This window comes from Sorex fumeus, unplaced genomic scaffold, assembly GCF_029834395.1.
Source record: "Sorex fumeus unplaced genomic scaffold, SorFum_2.1 ptg000058l, whole genome shotgun sequence".
In the NCBI taxonomy this organism is placed as follows: domain Eukaryota; kingdom Metazoa; phylum Chordata; class Mammalia; order Eulipotyphla; family Soricidae; genus Sorex; species Sorex fumeus.
The window spans coordinates 12,015,296-12,032,871 of record NW_026606115.1 but is presented as its reverse complement, the minus strand read 5'-3'; positions in this window follow the sequence as shown (position 1 = coordinate 12,032,871).

Genomic DNA, 17,576 nt, shown 5'->3' with positions numbered 1-17,576 from the left:
AGGGACAGACATAGAAAGTTTTCATTCATCTGGGGCACATGAAGTAACAATATAGGAGACTAATACCCATGTATAGCCGAAATAAGTATCAGGAGATTCCCTCCATGGCTTGGAGGCCAGACGCACATGCTAGAAGAAAAGGCAGCTCAGATTGAGAAGGGAGCATCAAATAAAGGGTGTTGGCAGGATCCTCCCAAGATGAGAGATGCATGCTGAAAAGAGACTATAGGCTGAACATGATTGCCACTCAATGCCTCTTTTGCAGAGCACAGCACCCAAAAGGAGAGAGAGAACAAAAGAGAATGCCCTGCCACAGAGGCAGGGTGGGATGGGGGGATGGGGGGTAGGAGGGATACTGGGATCCGTGGTGGTGGAAAATGGGCTCTGATATAGGGATGGGTACTCGAACATTGTATAATTGAAACTCAAGCACAAAATTTTGTAAGTCTATAACTGTACCTCATGGTGTTTCACTAATAAAAATTAAAAAAATAAAAATGAAACTGCTGTTTAGGTACAATAATATTAAATATATATATGGTATTGATGTACAAAGTTTTTGCTCTCTACCACTACCTAAGTATCTATGACCCTCTATCACTGTACTGATGTCACTTCTAGTCTGCTTTGTATTCCTGCGTCCTCTATTTCCTATGCTTGGTGATAGTTTCATGATCCAGGGCCAATATTTTGTCATTGTCTGGTGCTTTGACCCTGTATATCTCATTGTTTTCATATCTCTATACCCCAAAAAACTATACTATCTATCACAATACTATACTCTCTCTATACTACACAAATGAGCGAGTTAGATCATCTCGTATTTATTCAATCTCTGATTTATTTATTTAACATGAATATGTCCATTTCCTTCTGCATACCAGAGAAATACATTATTTTATCCTTTCTTATATTTGTATAATATTGCATACTTCAATAACTTCTTTTTATTCTTTAGCTCATTTATTTCTGTTTAAATGATTTATATTTATATCAGATTCTCTTTAATTTTGTTGATTTTCTGTTCAAAAGTCTTTTTCAGCCCATTCAGCATCAGTGGAGTTGTTGTTCTGAAGTCTTCATGTGGATTAAAAAGGCCTGTTGTAGGTGGGAATATTCTTGGACTTTTGTCACCCTCTGATGACACAGTTGAGGTCCTCTATTTTCATGTACCTGGTGCCATTGTCTGAGGACTGATACTCTGTGTACTCTGGCCACCTGCTATTATTGGTTTCTTTCACCAAAGAGTGTGCTTTGATAAACTCCTACTGGTATTTCGTTGTTTTGCATAATTGTTGATGTGGGGGCAGTTGTCTTCAGCTTTTGGGTGAGGAGGAGGGTGACTGAGCCCTGGCCAGGGACACTTACCTCCAGGGCTACTTCTGTTCTCCTGTGTAGTTTCAATGCAATAGGTGAGCCTCTGCTTAGATTTCATGGCAGGAACTCGGAGCATGCAGCGTTGGGCACTCACCCCTGTGACTATTGCTACTTTCCTGGGAAATATTATAATTTTAAGAACAAAGATTTAAGAAACTTGCCTTGCATGTGACTGACTCTGTTTGTACCCCAGGCATCACATGGTTCCCTGAGCATTTCTAGATGCAGTCTGGAGACCCCAAGTTACCATCTGGCATAGCCCTAGAGGTTCGCAAGGTAGCCTGGAAAATAATAGAATGGCACGACCTGAACAGTATGAAATCCTCATTTCCTTACCTTTGGACCACTGCAGGTTGTCTGAGAATCATAGGTAGAGGTCCCTGGACCTCCTGAGTACTTCTTGGGGAATAAAAACTAATTTGAGTTAGTTGACTTGTATTTTTCTTGAGTTTGCTTTGAAGGTAACTGCATTTTGTCTCCAACATGTCAGTTTCATTTTTTCTTTATAATACATATACTAATTATACATTTTACTTTTTGTTTCATTATAAGAACTAGATTTCACAGTACAGTGGTGAATAAAATCCCTGGTAGTAGAATTCTTTGATTATTCTTCACTGTGAAGTAAATATTTCAGAGGTGTCTCCAATTGTAGTTGTTAATAGATTATCTGGTTAATCAATGTTTATCGAGACATTTAAAATACTGTTTTAGGGCACATTTATATTTATAACAAAATTTTGAGAGAGAGGAGAGGTTTCCAATATACTTTCTACCATTATATATGCTTAATCACAAAATCACAAATCACAAATCATCCTGTTAATCGTGATTGCCTCGAGCAGGCCCCAGTAACGTCTTCTTCATCCTAGCCCTGAGATTATATTCAAGGCTATTTAGGAGAATGAGACCCATCATTGTTACTGGTACTTGGCATATTGGGTACGCCACGGGGAGTTTGCCAGACTCTGCCATGTGGGCAGGCTATATTTGGTAGCCTGCCAGTTTGTGCAAAGTAGGAATGAGATAATAAGATGTCATAATAGAATGTTGCACGGCTGCGAATGCGGCCGCAAGGTTCCGGGAGCTGGTTTTTATAGTCTTTGAGTCTTGGCCGTTGATGGGATTACACGACGCCAGGGGGCCAGTTGGTGGGTGTGACCCCCGCCTACTGGAATTTGGAGGATCTGGGTGGAGGATGCTCGGCCCAAATCTGAGTAGGCTTGGAGATCTCGTCCCCGGAACCCGCGTGACTTTGTCCCTCTGCCAGTACCTGCATGTGTGCCGAGAGTGGTCTCAGCATGGTGGTGGCTGGTCCTGGAGGTCTTTGGCTGCCGGAGACCTGGTCGGGGTGGGGAGGAAAGCTCAACCCGCTCCCCTCCAAGGGGACAGTCAGGCGCGGGGGCAGGAGACTGCACTGTTCTCTTAATATTATCCATTATAAAGATTACTCATTAGAACTCACTGCCTTCATTCTCTGTTGGTAGGAATGTTGTCTGGTTTAATTTATATTAAAATGCTCTCTGGTTGGCTTATATATCAAAAAAGTAAAATGGGAACCTCCATTTGACCAAATGTGACTGTCATTTCTTCAAATCTAAATAATAATCTAGCTGCATACTGTACTCCTAGTGAGGTATTCATTCTGATGAGGTTGTACTATTTTAACATTCTTGTAAATATGCGACAAATTATGATAAATAGAAATTAAATTAAAAGACTATATGTGTATAGTCATTTTTAAAGTAATCAATCTTGAAATATCAAACATCTTTCTCTCACTACTTCTGCAACTTGACGGCAGAGTTTAAGGTTCTGTCAATTCTATTATTTAAAATTTTTATTTTCATTAAGATACTGTGATTTACTAAGTTGTTCATAATACAGTTATTTCAAGCATACAGTGTTCAAAAACCAATCCCACCACCATTGGGACATGGCCTTCACTAGTGTTCCCACTTTCCCTCCAACCCTTAACTTGCCTCCTTGAAAAGACACATAAGACAAATTTATTTCATATCACTCACTCCAACAAAACTTAACAGAATGGCAGATGCAATTGCCAGAAAATAAATCAATGAAAGTCAACTTATGATGGTTTATTGCTATATGAAATTCCAATCATTGAATATAATATGCTATACTGCCTATTCTTATTTAAATAACTAAATTTTCAATACTGGCATCTAAAATGTATTGATGTCACTGTCCTCCTGTTATTCATCGATTTGCTGGGCCCAGAAACGACCCCATTTTGAGACTTGTTACTGTATTTGGCATATTGAATATGTCACGGGTAGCTTGCCAGGATTTGCAGTCCGGGCAAAATACTCTCAGTAGCTTGCCAGGCTCTCTGAGAGGGGCTGAGGAATCGAACCCGGCTTGGCTGGGCTGGCTGTGCACAAGGCAAGCGCCCTACTGCTGAGCTATCACTCCAGCCCAAAATACATTGCATTAAGTTTTACTTAGTACTTGAGTCTTATTACGGTAATTATGTTTCCCATGTCATAAATCATTTTAATCCTATGGTTATAATTTTTAGTTTCCATTAAGTAGGCAAAGCCCACAAATGTAAAATTTAGTAGAAGAATATTAAAAAAATTAATAGAAGTGTACCAATAAACCTATAAATTTGCAGTATTTTATTCTAAAAAGGGAATATTTGTTTTACAAAATAAAATATATTATAGATATTGATGAAGTGTCTGCATTAATAAGAAAAATATTGCAATAAAAATCTCGGTGTAAAAAATGGATCAGGCTTAGAACTATCAATGTAATTGAGATATTAATTCATTATTGAGAATATATAAAATCCCTTGGCAAGTTAGGAGTAAACATACCTTCCTTAATCTAGTAGTGGTCAAGTATTAGTTAGTGCCACATTGAAAATCTTGTCCTGTCTTTTAGTGAAGATCTTTTATTACTTGAGTGAAGATCTTTTAATACTTCTTGCAAAAATGATTTCAAGGCAATGAATGCCATAAACTGGTGCCTTTCCATAAGGCTCTGTATCTTTCTCTTTAAATATAAATAATGATCTAGCTAGTACTCTTGGTGAGGTATTTATTTCATTAATTTTTTAAAAATAATTTTAAAATTTAATTTAAAAAACTATGATTTACAACATTATTCATAATTTCATTTTAGGTTAGGGATATAATATTTCAACACCAATCTCACCACCTCTATCAACTCCTTCCACCAGTGTTCTTGTATTCCCTCCCCAGTCCAAAGCCCCTTCCATCTCCACCTACCAACTTGACAGGCACGTTACAAAGTTTCAGTGGTTGCAGCTTAGACCTCATGTTTTCAGTGTTGTTGAGTCTCTGGGATATATCATTTTATTGAGTTTTTTTGTACTCTGTTTCTCCATACTCTTCTGACTCAGAGTCTTATTTGATATATTTGCTGTAATAGACTAAGATCCAGGCTTCCATAGAATACTGAGGTAGAAATCTGTCTCCCTGTTTGCTAAACTTTAATTTTATTATAGTTGAGGTACTATGGTTATAATAGTGTCAATGTTCATGGTATGAAAGTTACTATACCTCTGCCATCACCCAAGTCCCAAAGACTGTTCACCACTGTCCATATTTCTTCTATTTTCTTAAAAAATGTATTATTCTTTATTATAGTACTAACATTATTGTTATGCTCTTATAATAATGCTACACCACGCCCACCAGCAAAGTAACAAGATATCACAATCATTATTTCAAGATATCTTCCTCCATCTTTAGCAACTTTAGATAATAGTTATTTTGGCCATATCTCCAGAGTTATTTCCATTGGGCTTTATCTAATAAATTCCTTACTTTAGTTTACACATATGAGTGAGACCACCTGGTATTTGTCTTTTTCTTTCTGAACTGCTTTACTTGACATGACACTATCCAATTCTATCCAAATTGAAAAAAAAAGTTTGAGTTCAATTTTTTCTCACAGTTTAGTATATTTTTCTCAAATTGTGTATATATGTGTGTGTATATATATATATATACGTATATATACATATATATGTATATATGGGCTGGAGCGATAGCATAGCAGGGAGGGTGTTTGCTTTGCATGCGACTGACCCGGCCGAACCAAGTTTGATTCCTCTGCCCTACTTGGAGAACCCGGCAAGCTACCAAGAGTATCTAGCCCGCACGACAAAGCCTGGCAAGCTACCCGTGATGTATTTGATATGCCAAACACAGTAACAACAAGTCTCACAATGGAGATGTTACTGGGCCCGCTCGAGCAAATCAGTGAACAATGTTAGGACAGTGCTACCAATGCATATATATATATATACATATATATATACATATATATCCATACAAGACAATTTCCACTCATATATTGTTGGGAACTTGGGTTTTTTATAGATTTTGGCTATTGCAAACAGTGCTTTGATAAATATAGGCATATATAATGCTTTTGTGTTCTAGGGTTAGATGACCAGGATTTGAATTATTGAGCAATATGGAAACTCTGTTCTTAATTTTAGAGGAGGTTTCTAAATCATTATTTGAACCAGCTGAATTACATAACCAATGAGTGAAAATTTCTTTTTCACAACATCCTTGCCAGCACCTATTGTTTTCTGAATTTTTAATCCAGATCATTTTCACTCTTGTGAGATTATATATCATTGTCATTTAAATTTGATTTTTCCTGATAATCAATGATGATGAAGAGTTTTCTCTTATCCCTATTGGCCATATTCATATCCACTTTGATTACATGCCTGTTCTCCTCTCACTTTTGATGTTATTGTTGTGAGGGTTGAGAATGCTCCATTTATCTTGTATATATGTCCTTTGTTTAAAATGTCCAAATATTTTCTAACCAGTAGGAGGTGTTTTATTTCAGGCCTCATTTCTTTTACAGTGTGAAAAAAATATGTTTGATGTAAACTCATTTTTACTTAACAGTATTAGCTATTTTTGGTTTGTTTCTGGGCCACATACAGCTGTTTCCAGGATTCACTCTGGCCTTTGTGCTCAGGGATCATTCCTACAGGTGCTCTGATGCCCAGATGTAGTTCTGGGGGTTGAACCTGGGTGGGATAATTGCAAGGAAAGTGCCTTACCTGCTTTACTATCTCTTTGGTCCCTATCTTTTTCTACTGTACAAATTATCAAGACTTTCCTTAATGAAATACGTCATATCAAGAAAAAAAAAGTAGAGAGAAACTAGAAATTAAGTAGTGATCATATATCACACTCTTTATACATTGTTCAGTTTTATACTCAAGAAGAATCTGTAAAGTTTTTGATATCATGCCCATTAGTCAGTTGAGTAAACCAAAGTTCAACCAATTTAAATAAAATTATTTAGGTTTTGACACAGTAGAATCTAAGCTTGGCCCTATTTCTCTTTGCCTTGAAAGTCTGTCTCCCATATCTAGACATAGAGCTAGTTTCTGTGATTTTTAACTTAGTTGTTTTTCTTTAGTCAAACTTTAAGCTAACAAATTTTCAAACCTGGTTCACAGATATAGTCATTTAAGCATCATTTATAATAATTTGAACTCTGGAACTCACTTTTCTCTATTGTTTAATTAACTTATAGCCACCTGTTACAATATTATTGAAGCATGGTATGTTCCCTCCTAATTGTGTATAGTTTTGTGGCATGAGCTATGGCATGAACATGATTCATTATAGAGAAGGATAATTAGAAACCTAAGTAAACCTATTTATAAAATCATTCAAGTGATTTGCAGAATTCTTAGAAAGGATCTACTTACCTCTCCTACTTTAGTCAAGTTCCCTTTTTTCTGACCCATGGTAAACCTATATTGGGAATATCCACCTTTAAATTGAGAAAATTAAACCACACTCACATGGGTCACATAGCTGCAAGGTTAAATAATTGACTTTTTGTCAGGTTACACTTTTTGTCAGGTGCCACAATATATTTGGATGATTTTGTAATTAACTACCAGTGGTGAGGAAAAATCCCTTCTGTAATACTGAAAATCTATAAAACATTCTAATTTTAAGACGCATTCACATAGCTGGAAGAATTTACTTTTTAAAGTTCTATTGGTAATAAAGTCATTTTGTTTAATACAATAAGGATCAAGGGTAGTTTATGTTAGTACTAGTTACTGTTGCATTGCTCAGAGTAGTTTTTATGACAGTAATATTAACGAAAAAAATTACTATGGAGATATAAGACAGGTTAACTTCAATAAGAGGATACAGTGTAGTTTGGGAAATAATTCCAATTGTTATAACTGAATTAGCATATTAATTCATTATTTTAAAAAATGTTTAATAAATGTGGAAGATAGTACAGTGGGTAGAGTATTTGCCTGGTAAGCAGCCAACTGTCATCCCATATTTCCTCCCCTGAGTAATGCCAGAAGTAATTTCTGAATATAAAGCTAGGAGTAATCCCTGAGGATCGTTGGGTGTGGCCTAAAGACAAAAAAAGTTTAAATTAATTTTATTGGAGATTAAAATAACAGAGCAGAGGCAGAGGGAATAGCACAGAAGGTAGGACATTTGCCTTGCATGTGGCCGACCCAGGTTCAATTGCCAGCATCCCATATGGTCCCTTGAGCACCACCAGGAGTAATTAACTGAGTGCAGAGGCAGGAGTAACCCCTATGCTTCACCGGGTGTGACCCAAAAAGCAAAAATAAAATAAAATAAAAAATAAAAGAACAAAACAGAGAAATATTTAAGCAACTCCAAAACTTTAAATATATGTAGAAAATCAAAAGCCATGCAGACTAACATTTACAGAACCAAGGGTCAGAATAAAGTAAAAATGAACATAGCATTAAATATTACTTTTTCATTTATACTATGCCAAAAATAGTAACAAGTCTCACAATGGAGACATTACTGGTGCCTGCTCGAGTAAATTGATGAATAACGGAAAGACAGTGCTACAGTACTACATCTATACTATTAAAAATAAAAATATGGTATAGAGTCAATTATTGATGACATATTACTCATATTACCACTATTATACCCATCTCAGCTCAGGAACTTAATAGAGTATGAACTTACCTTACAGATTCCATATACTCCACATATCTATGATTTGATGGACAAGTAAGAAGATATGAGACATATAGTTTTTAACTCAATATATTGCAAAAATAAAAATACTTTAACTTGGAAATGGAAAGTGAGAGAAATCAAGTTTCATTATTTTTTTTGTAAAAGCAAAGTGAGAGAAACATGTTTTATTTTTTTTTTATATATTCCCAAAGTCATTATTATTACCTACTTAGCAAACAGGCCTGCGCCATTAACTACAGAGAAATTAGGCTAGACTTAGGAAGTGGCATTAGATGTTTGTTCCCTTTAAAGAAAAAATAGAACTACCTGGAAGAAGGAGGATAAACTTAAATAATGAGGATCTCTTTACCCTTAACCTAGAGAAATAAACGATATGGAGCGCTTCTTTAATACTTCACAGTCAGTATTGATTAAGCATTTAAAAGTCATGAATTGTCCTTTAATAAGACAGATTTAACAAATATAAGACAGCTATATCTATTAGAAATTATAGTTCCTGAGGGGTAATAAAAAAGGCAGAACAATAAAGTAACAACACTAAGCTTTAAAACTGTTATGAAAAGTTTGGTATTAGAATGAGAAAAAAAACTATAGATGGACAATGGTCTCAATTAGAGTTTGCAAGAAAAAAGAATGGCACAATAGTAACTAAATTGTTACTATGAAAGAATTAAGGAGAATTATCAGATTTTTTCTGAATCAGATAAGGTGGAAGAATTGAGCAATTCACATATAAAATCGAGCATGAGATTAGCAATGAGAAAAATGGCCAAAAGTTTGAGCTGTTTTTAGATCAGTCTTTTGAAAGAAGCAAAATCACTTAATCACTTAATCACTTAACTTCCCCTTAGTCGTCGATTTGCTCAAGCGGGCGCCAGTAACATCTCCATTTGTCCCTGTCGCGTGCTAGTGTAGCCCAATGGCATCTGTTTGTTCCGGGAACATGAAGGGCCTCAAACCGATCGTTCATGATCTTGACGAAGAAGTCTGACCATATGGAAGGTGGGCGGCCACGCGGTCTTTTGACATCCCGTGGAATCCAGTCAGTAACAGCTCTAGTCCAGCGGTCGTCTTTAAATCTCATTATGTGACCAGCCCATATGATTTTCGACACCTTGTCAAATGAGACAGCGTCCCTGATTCTTGATCGTCGATGGATGTCAGAACTCCGGATTCTTTCTCTCATTTCAGTGAAACGTGATATTCCAAGCATAGCTCTTTCTATTCTTCTTTGGGAGACCTGAATAGCGTTCTCATCTTGTTTGTGTAGGGCCCAGGTCTCTGAGGCATATGTTAATGCAGGAAGAACAGTGGAATCAAAGAGATGTGCCCGGAGCCAGAGGTTCTTCGTCCTCTTAGCTATTTCTTCGACGTTCTTGAAGGCATTCCAAGCCGCTCTCTTCCTCCTGTGCAGCTCGGGTGCCAGGTCATTTGTCATGTTGACCTCTCGACCTAGGTACACATAGCTGTTGCATTCGGAGATGGTTGTTCCATTGAGAGCGAATGGGGCGTCAGGAACGAGGCTGTTTCTCATAAACATTGTCTTTGTAAGATTCAGCTGTAGTCCTACCTTTCCACACTCACGGTCAAAGTCGGCCATCATTTGTGCCGCTTGGCTGATGTTTGGTGTTATTAAAACAATATCATCTGCAAAGCGGAGGTGGTGTAGTTGCTGACCATCTATCTTCACTCCCATTCCTTCCCATTCCAGTCGTTGCATGAAAGAAGCAAAATAAGAAAAATAATTCTTTGATAGTTTCAACATGTTAAATCTTTGGAAGGGACTGATAAATACCAATTTGCCCGAAGACAATTATTCAATTTACTTTTTTTCTGTGATTTTCTCAGCCATATAATTAATTGCGTTTTCTGTGTTTTTAGGTATTTGCAAATAGCACTACTTGTTCACTTATTCATTAAGTATTTGATAAAAAATATTGTGTGTGCATAGGACTAAGGTAAAAACCATGATGGCCTTAAAAGGAAAATTTTTGAAGTGTACATGTTTTCCTATCCTTGAGAAGTTATGATATTTTTTGTGACAAGATTTATAATTATTAAACACTAAAAAATCCTGGTGATCGAGGAATTTTCTAAACAGAATTCATATATATCATAGATTAAAGAGATATTTTTGGTATACTAAATAAATTATAATGTCTAATACTATTTTATGAGAGAAAATTAAGACAAAATAAAAAATTTAGAATCAAATGTTGGGGTTTATCTGGGAGTTGGGTGTTAATCTGGACCCAGAGAATAGAAATTTTCCAGGGTTTACTTGGTAGCAGTTAGCCGAAATTTTTGGAATGTAGAATTCATATTGGCAAGATAAATTGGGTTGTGAGCATGAAGTATCTTGAATATTAAATTTGAACACATGATTTTAATTCTACAGGGAATTTTATTATAAATAACTTTTTATCTTTCACTGATCAATTAACCGTATGCATAACCATTATGCACAGGAATTCTTTGAAAATACTGTTTGTTATTAGAAAAAATAAGTAAGAGGGGCTAGAGAGATAGTAACTGGGTTAAAGAACATACTTTCTACAGCTGACCCTAGTGTGATCCCTGACATTACATGATCCCCCAGCATTACATGTTGAAGACTGGAAGACCCCCCAATTACCACAAGGGTAACCCAGGCAATCCCCAGTACTTCAGGACCAGAGCAGTAACATAGCAAAAAAAATCAATAAGAGTAAGTTATTAAGGACTGTTTCGTATACTTTTATGTTTAAAGGTCCATGTGGCCATGTCACTGTCACTGTTCTCCGGTTGTTCATCGATTTGCCTGAGCGGGTCCAGTAACATTGTGACACTTGTTACTGTGTTTGGCATATCGAATACATCATGGGGAGCTTGCCAGGCTTTGCTGTGTGGGCAAGATGCTCTCAATAGATTGCCGGCCTCTCCAAGAGGGGCAGAGGAATCTAACTGGGTTGGCTGGGCTGGCTGCGCACAAGGCAAATGCCCTACCGCTGTGCTATCACTCCAGCCCATGTGATCTTTTAGAACCTAAAATTGAATTTTACAGTTTGAAAGTATTAACTGTTCTGCTCTGTAAATTTCTGTACCAATTTCTTTCTTACGATTAAAGAATTCTTTCATAAAATAAATGTTCAATGTCTATAGCTAATCACCATCACATTATAACAAATTGCACAATATACTTCAGTACAGAAGCATTCTTTCCCTCCATATCAAATGATGAAAAAAGTTAGTAAGAGACATAATAATATGTTAGGGAAATGTTTGTTTTTTCAATTCACACAGATCTGGAATTGGAATCTAACTGTCGTTTTCTAGCTAGATCATTTTAATTAAATTTTTTAATTCTTTGAGTTTTAGTTTTGTCATAATGGACAGAAGCATTAATACATTATACTATTTATAGTTAATTTATCATCAAATATGAAAAATTTTATTATATAACCTCTGGCATATTATAGTAAGCATTCAACACGTGCCATCATTGTTAAAAGTGGTTTTGAATGCAATCTTTCTATGTCTGTCCCTCTCTTTCTGGCTCATTTCGCTTAGCATGATATTTTCCATGTAGTACCACTTGTATATAAATTTCATGACTTCATTTTTCCTAACAGCTACATAGTACTTCATTGTGTAGATGTACCAAAGTTTCTTTAACCAGTCATCTCCTAGCTATTGTAAACAGTGCTGCAATGAACAAACGAGAGCAGATGTCGCCTTGACTATATTTTTTGCCTCTCTGGGGTATATTCCCAGGAGTGGTATTGCTGGGTCAAATGGGAGATCAACTTCCAGTTTTCTGAGAATCGTCCATACTGTTTTCCAAAACGGTTGAGCCAGTTGGCATTCCCACCAGCAGTAATAAATAAGTAAAGTAATAAAGTAATAAAATAAAGTAAAGTAATAAAATAGAAGACTAACCCCAAGAAGAGCTGTCATAAATACCAGAAGGTTAACTCAATGGCTTGGAGCATAGCCGCACACTCTAGGGGTAAAGGCAGCTCAGATAGAGAAGGGTGCATCAAATAAAGGGTGTTGGGAAGATCCGCCCAGGATGGGAGATGCATGCTGAAAGTAGACTATAGACTGGACATGATTGCCACCCAATGCCTCTTTTGCAAACCACAGCACCCAAAAGGAGAGAGAGAACAAAAGGGAGTGACCTGCCACAGAGGCAGTGTAGGGTGGGGAGATGGGAGTATGGGGGGATGGGGGGGTGGGAGGGATACTAGGATTGGTGGGAGTGGAGAATGGGCACTGGTGGAGGTATGGGTACTTGATCATTGTAGAACTGAAACCCAAGCACAAAAATTTGTAAGTCTACAACTGTACCTCATGTTGTTTCACTAATAAAAATTTAAGGGAATAAAAGTGGTTTTGAGATATTTGATGGCGTATTGCATGTAAGACAGAAAAGTGGATATTTTGCTTCAGCCAGTTGACTTCTGAGGTAATATATCTTAACTTTAACACCAGTTCAAATTTTTGACCTTGGGAAAGCAACATCATATTTATTTATTTATTTATTTTTTAAATCTTTACTTTTTTATTATTTTTTTTCTTTTTGGGTCATGCTCGGTGATGCACAAGGGTTACTCATGGCTCTGCACTCAGGAGTTACTCCTGGCAGTGCTCAGGGGACCATATGGGATGCTGGGAATCGAACCCGGGTTGGCCGAATGCAAGGCAAACGCCTTACCCGCTGTGCTATCTCGCCAGTCCCAACATCATATTTTTAAACCTGAAAATTCTCTTATATAAATTAAGGGCAAGTATGGTAATCGTGACATAGAATTATGATTCAGTAACTAAGTTCATATAAAGGGGGGCTAAAATGCTTCCTTTACATAGCAAACCTCAATAAGAGTTAGATCCTATATGTTTTAGCCATTGGTTAAAGGTTTCTTTTATTTCATATTTAAATCTCCATGTCATCAAACAGAAAATCAAGACTTCAGTAAAATTTAGTTAGTGATATGTCCATATTTAAACAATCACGAACAATTCAAATTCAGGTTTGTCTGATTCTAGAGACTGTAAATCCTAATAACAACTTCTCTAAGAAACTGAGACTTACTTTTTGCAAGAAGAGCAGTTCACTTGTGGCACCAAAGATCAACTGGAAGGGCAGGGAAATGATATGGAAGTAAGTCAAATTTGTTGTAAGATGCGTGTAATGTGTGATGTGGAGGGGGTGACTTTCCGAGAAGTATGTTCGTTTTTAAAATGTTATTAAAACACAACTCACAAAGTTATTCATAGTTGAGTTTTAAACATACAATATTCCTGTACTACTTCCACCACATGTGTCAACTTCCTTCCAGCAATGTACCCAGGTTTCCTCACCTTTCTCCCCACCCCCAGCCCATTATCTTAACAGGCACCTTTTTTTAGTTTGGTTGCTAAAATTTGGGTCTTGTGATTTCAGTGTTGTTCACTTTGAGGTTTAGGTATTTAGATCTACCTTTCCTTAATATCGCTATGAATCTGAATCCTCTTGACACTGCTGCCCCCACCCATTGATTCTCGTCTGTATCTTCTCCTCACTTAAATTTGATTTCTTACCTTATCCCTATACTTTAGAATCAAGGGTGATGTAGGTATCACCACTTTAAACCTTTGTATTCCCCCTCTAGTGATTTTGTATTCTATGGAATAATGTTTTTTAGAAAGAGGCAGTCTGTTTTGATTATATATTGCTATTACTTCATGGCAGGAGTAGCAATTAATTAAAAACTTTAAGCAATATTTGAAAATAGTATTATCACACAGTATTAACACATATTTATAATTTAAGGGGAGAAATGCAATAAAGAGAATTTGTTAAATGAAGAGCAAATTTCCTGACTGAGAAAGGTCAGTCATACCAAAGAATTGTTATATCAAAAACTAAACAGAACAAAATTGAGAGTACCTAGGAGCTAGGGAGAAAAGAGAGTACAGGGTTTAAGGTATTTTTCTTTCATGTAGTTGAAACAAGTTCAATCTGCAGTAACACTTGTGGTCCTCAGAGCCTCACCAAGAATGATCCCTTGGCTCTCACTTGCTCAGTCATTGTTGGTGTCTCATCTTTAAAGATGCTTTAGCTCAATGTCTTGTAGGGTTCTATCTATGTTTTCCACCATGTACTTTATGGATTTATGTCTGATGTAACTACATAAAGCTAAGAAGTTTCTTCACCACAAAAGAAACAGTGACCAAGATATAGACAGCTCATGGAATGGGAAAAATATTTTACCCAATACCCATCAGATAAGTGGTCAATATCCAAGATATGTAAGGCACTGGTAGAACTTTATAAGGAAAAACCTCCAACACCATCAAAAGATGGGGTGAGGTTAACAGAAACTTTCTCAAATAAGAAATAAAAATGGACAAAAGGCACATTAAAAATTCTCTACACCACTAATCATCAGGGAGATGTAAATCAAAACAACAATGAGATATCACCTTATACAACAGAGACTGGCACACATCAAAAAAAAGGAACAATCAGTGTCGCTGTGGATGCAGGAAGGAAGAGAATCTCGTTCACTGTTGGCAGGAATGCTGACAGGTCCAGTCATTTTGGAAAACAATATGGTCATTTCTCAGAAAACTAGAAATTAAGCTTCTATATGACCCAGCAATACCACTTCTGGGAATACACTCCCAGGTTGCAAAAACACAGCAGAAATGACATCTGTTCTTGTATGTTTTTCGCAGCATTCTTTACAATAGCCAGAATCTGGAAACAACCTGAGTGCCCAAGAACAGACTATAGTTAAAGAAACTGTGATACATCTACAAGATTAAATACCATACAGCTGTTAGAAATAAAATGAAGTCATGAAATTCTCTTATAAATAGATGAAAATAGAGAGTGTCATGCCAAGTGAAATAAGTCAGAAGAAGGACAGACACAGAATCACTGCACTCATGTGTGGGATATATGAAAAAATAAATGAAGCATTAGTAAGAGACTAACACCCAAGGACAGTAGAAACAAGGGTCAGGACAAATGTTCAATAATAGAAAGGCTGCCTCAAGGGCTGAGGTACAGGGTAATTGTGATGGAGAACAGACCATTGTGACAACAATGGTTGGAAGGGATTGCTCTGGATTGGAGATGTGTGCTAAAAGTGGGCAAACAACCAAACATGATGGCCTCTCAGTATCTGTATTGCAAATGATAATACCCAAAAGTTGAGAGAGAAGGAAAGAGAGAACGAGAGAGAAGGAGAGAGAAGGAGAGAGAAAAGGAGAGGGGGGAGTGAGAGAAGGAGAGAAAGAGAAGAAAATTGCTTGCCATAGAGGCAGGCTGCGGGGTGTGTGGAAGCATGGATATGGGGGATATTGCTGGTGGGAAATGTACACTGGTGGAGCAATGTGTGTTGTAACATTGTATGACTGAAACTCAATCATGAAAGCTTTGTAACTGTATCTCATAGTGATACAATGATCCAACAAATAAATAAATGTGCTGGAGCGATAGCACAGCGGTAAGGCGTTCGCCTTACAAGCGGCCAACATGGCCGACCCAAGTTCGATTCCTCCGCCCCTCTCGGAGAGCCCGGCAAGCTACGGAGAGTATACGATATGCCAAACACAGTAACAACAAAGTCTCCAATGGAGACGTTACTGGGCCGGCTAGAGCAAATACAAAAATAGTTTTAAAAGTTTTAACAAAAAAAAGAATGATTTCTAAGAACTGGACTAGGAGTAATCCCTTAGCATACTATGTTTGACCTAAAATTAAACTAAATCAAATCAAATCAATAAGGAGTACCTCTAAGTAAAGGTCTCTGGGATTATAAAAGTCTCATAGGCCCCATCCACAGCTGCAAACTAAGATTGAAGGACAGTGCACCAGGAAAAAAGAAAGATCTTGAGGACTTTTTTTTTTAATGTTGGAAACTTTATTAAAATATCTTAATGTAGGGAACTTCTGTACCATCTACAATTTCTTCCTGGGTATCCTAGACCAAGGAAACCTTCCCATAGCACTCTCAAATCCAGAGCACATAGCATTGCATATCTTTTTAAAAAACATAAATAATATTGCATTTTAGCATTATATGTACCTGGTGTTCAACATTTTTAAAGTGTTTTACATAGTTTTTATTTTTTAATTTTTAATTTCTTTTTGATAACTATATATATATGGGCAGGAGCAATAGCACAGCAAGTAGGGCATTTGCCTTGCATGCGGCCGACCCAGTCGAACAGAGTTTGATTCCTCCGCCCCTCTCGGAGAGTCCACCAATCTACCGAGAGTATCTCGCCCACATGGTGGCAAAGCCTGGCAAGCTACCTGTGATGTATTTGATATCCAAACACAGTAACAACAAGTCTCACAATGTTACTGGGCCCGCTTGAGCAAATCGATGAACAATGGGAGGACAGTGACAGTGATATAGGTATAGATATAGATATAGATTTTAATGAATCACTTTAAATACAGTTGCAGACTTACGAACTTTCATGATTGCATTTCAGTCAAATAATGAACTAATGGTACAAGAATGTGAGGTTGAAACCTCGTACATTTAGCAAGAATGCAAGATCACTGTCATAACTGAACTATCTCCTCAAAATTCACATATTGAAGTTCTCATCACAAGTTTCTGAGCATTTGAATGTATTCTAAGTTAAGCCTTTAAAAAGATTAAATTAAAGCTATTGAGGGGTGTTCCTAAAAGAAAAAATCCAGAGCACACCCAAGGACCCAGAAGACTGACTCTGGCCTCTGGCCTCATTCAGGTGCTTCAAGGATACCAGCTCTGAGTCTGTCACACAACGTATTTACCATCTGCAGCCCTTTCACATAGACACAGGGGTGCAACTACATCATGCTTTTATCACCACCAAATCCAACTGTTCTTGGTTCTTAAATATTTTCTTAATTTTATCTATTTTAACCGTTCTATACAAATGGATATATTAGACACTGAACTGCATGACCAGTTATGTAGTGTTCAAAGGGCATAGACATTGTTAGACTAATAAAGAGTACTGTTTTCTGAAAAATAACAAATATATCAGACCTCACACATCTGGCATCTTAAACTCAAATCATAGCACCCACAAATCTTTAAGTCAAATAGTGAAACAAAAGATTTCACCTACTTGAGCAGAGATCAACAGAAGTCCTTGCAAATCACTGTGCTCAAATAAACCCCCAAG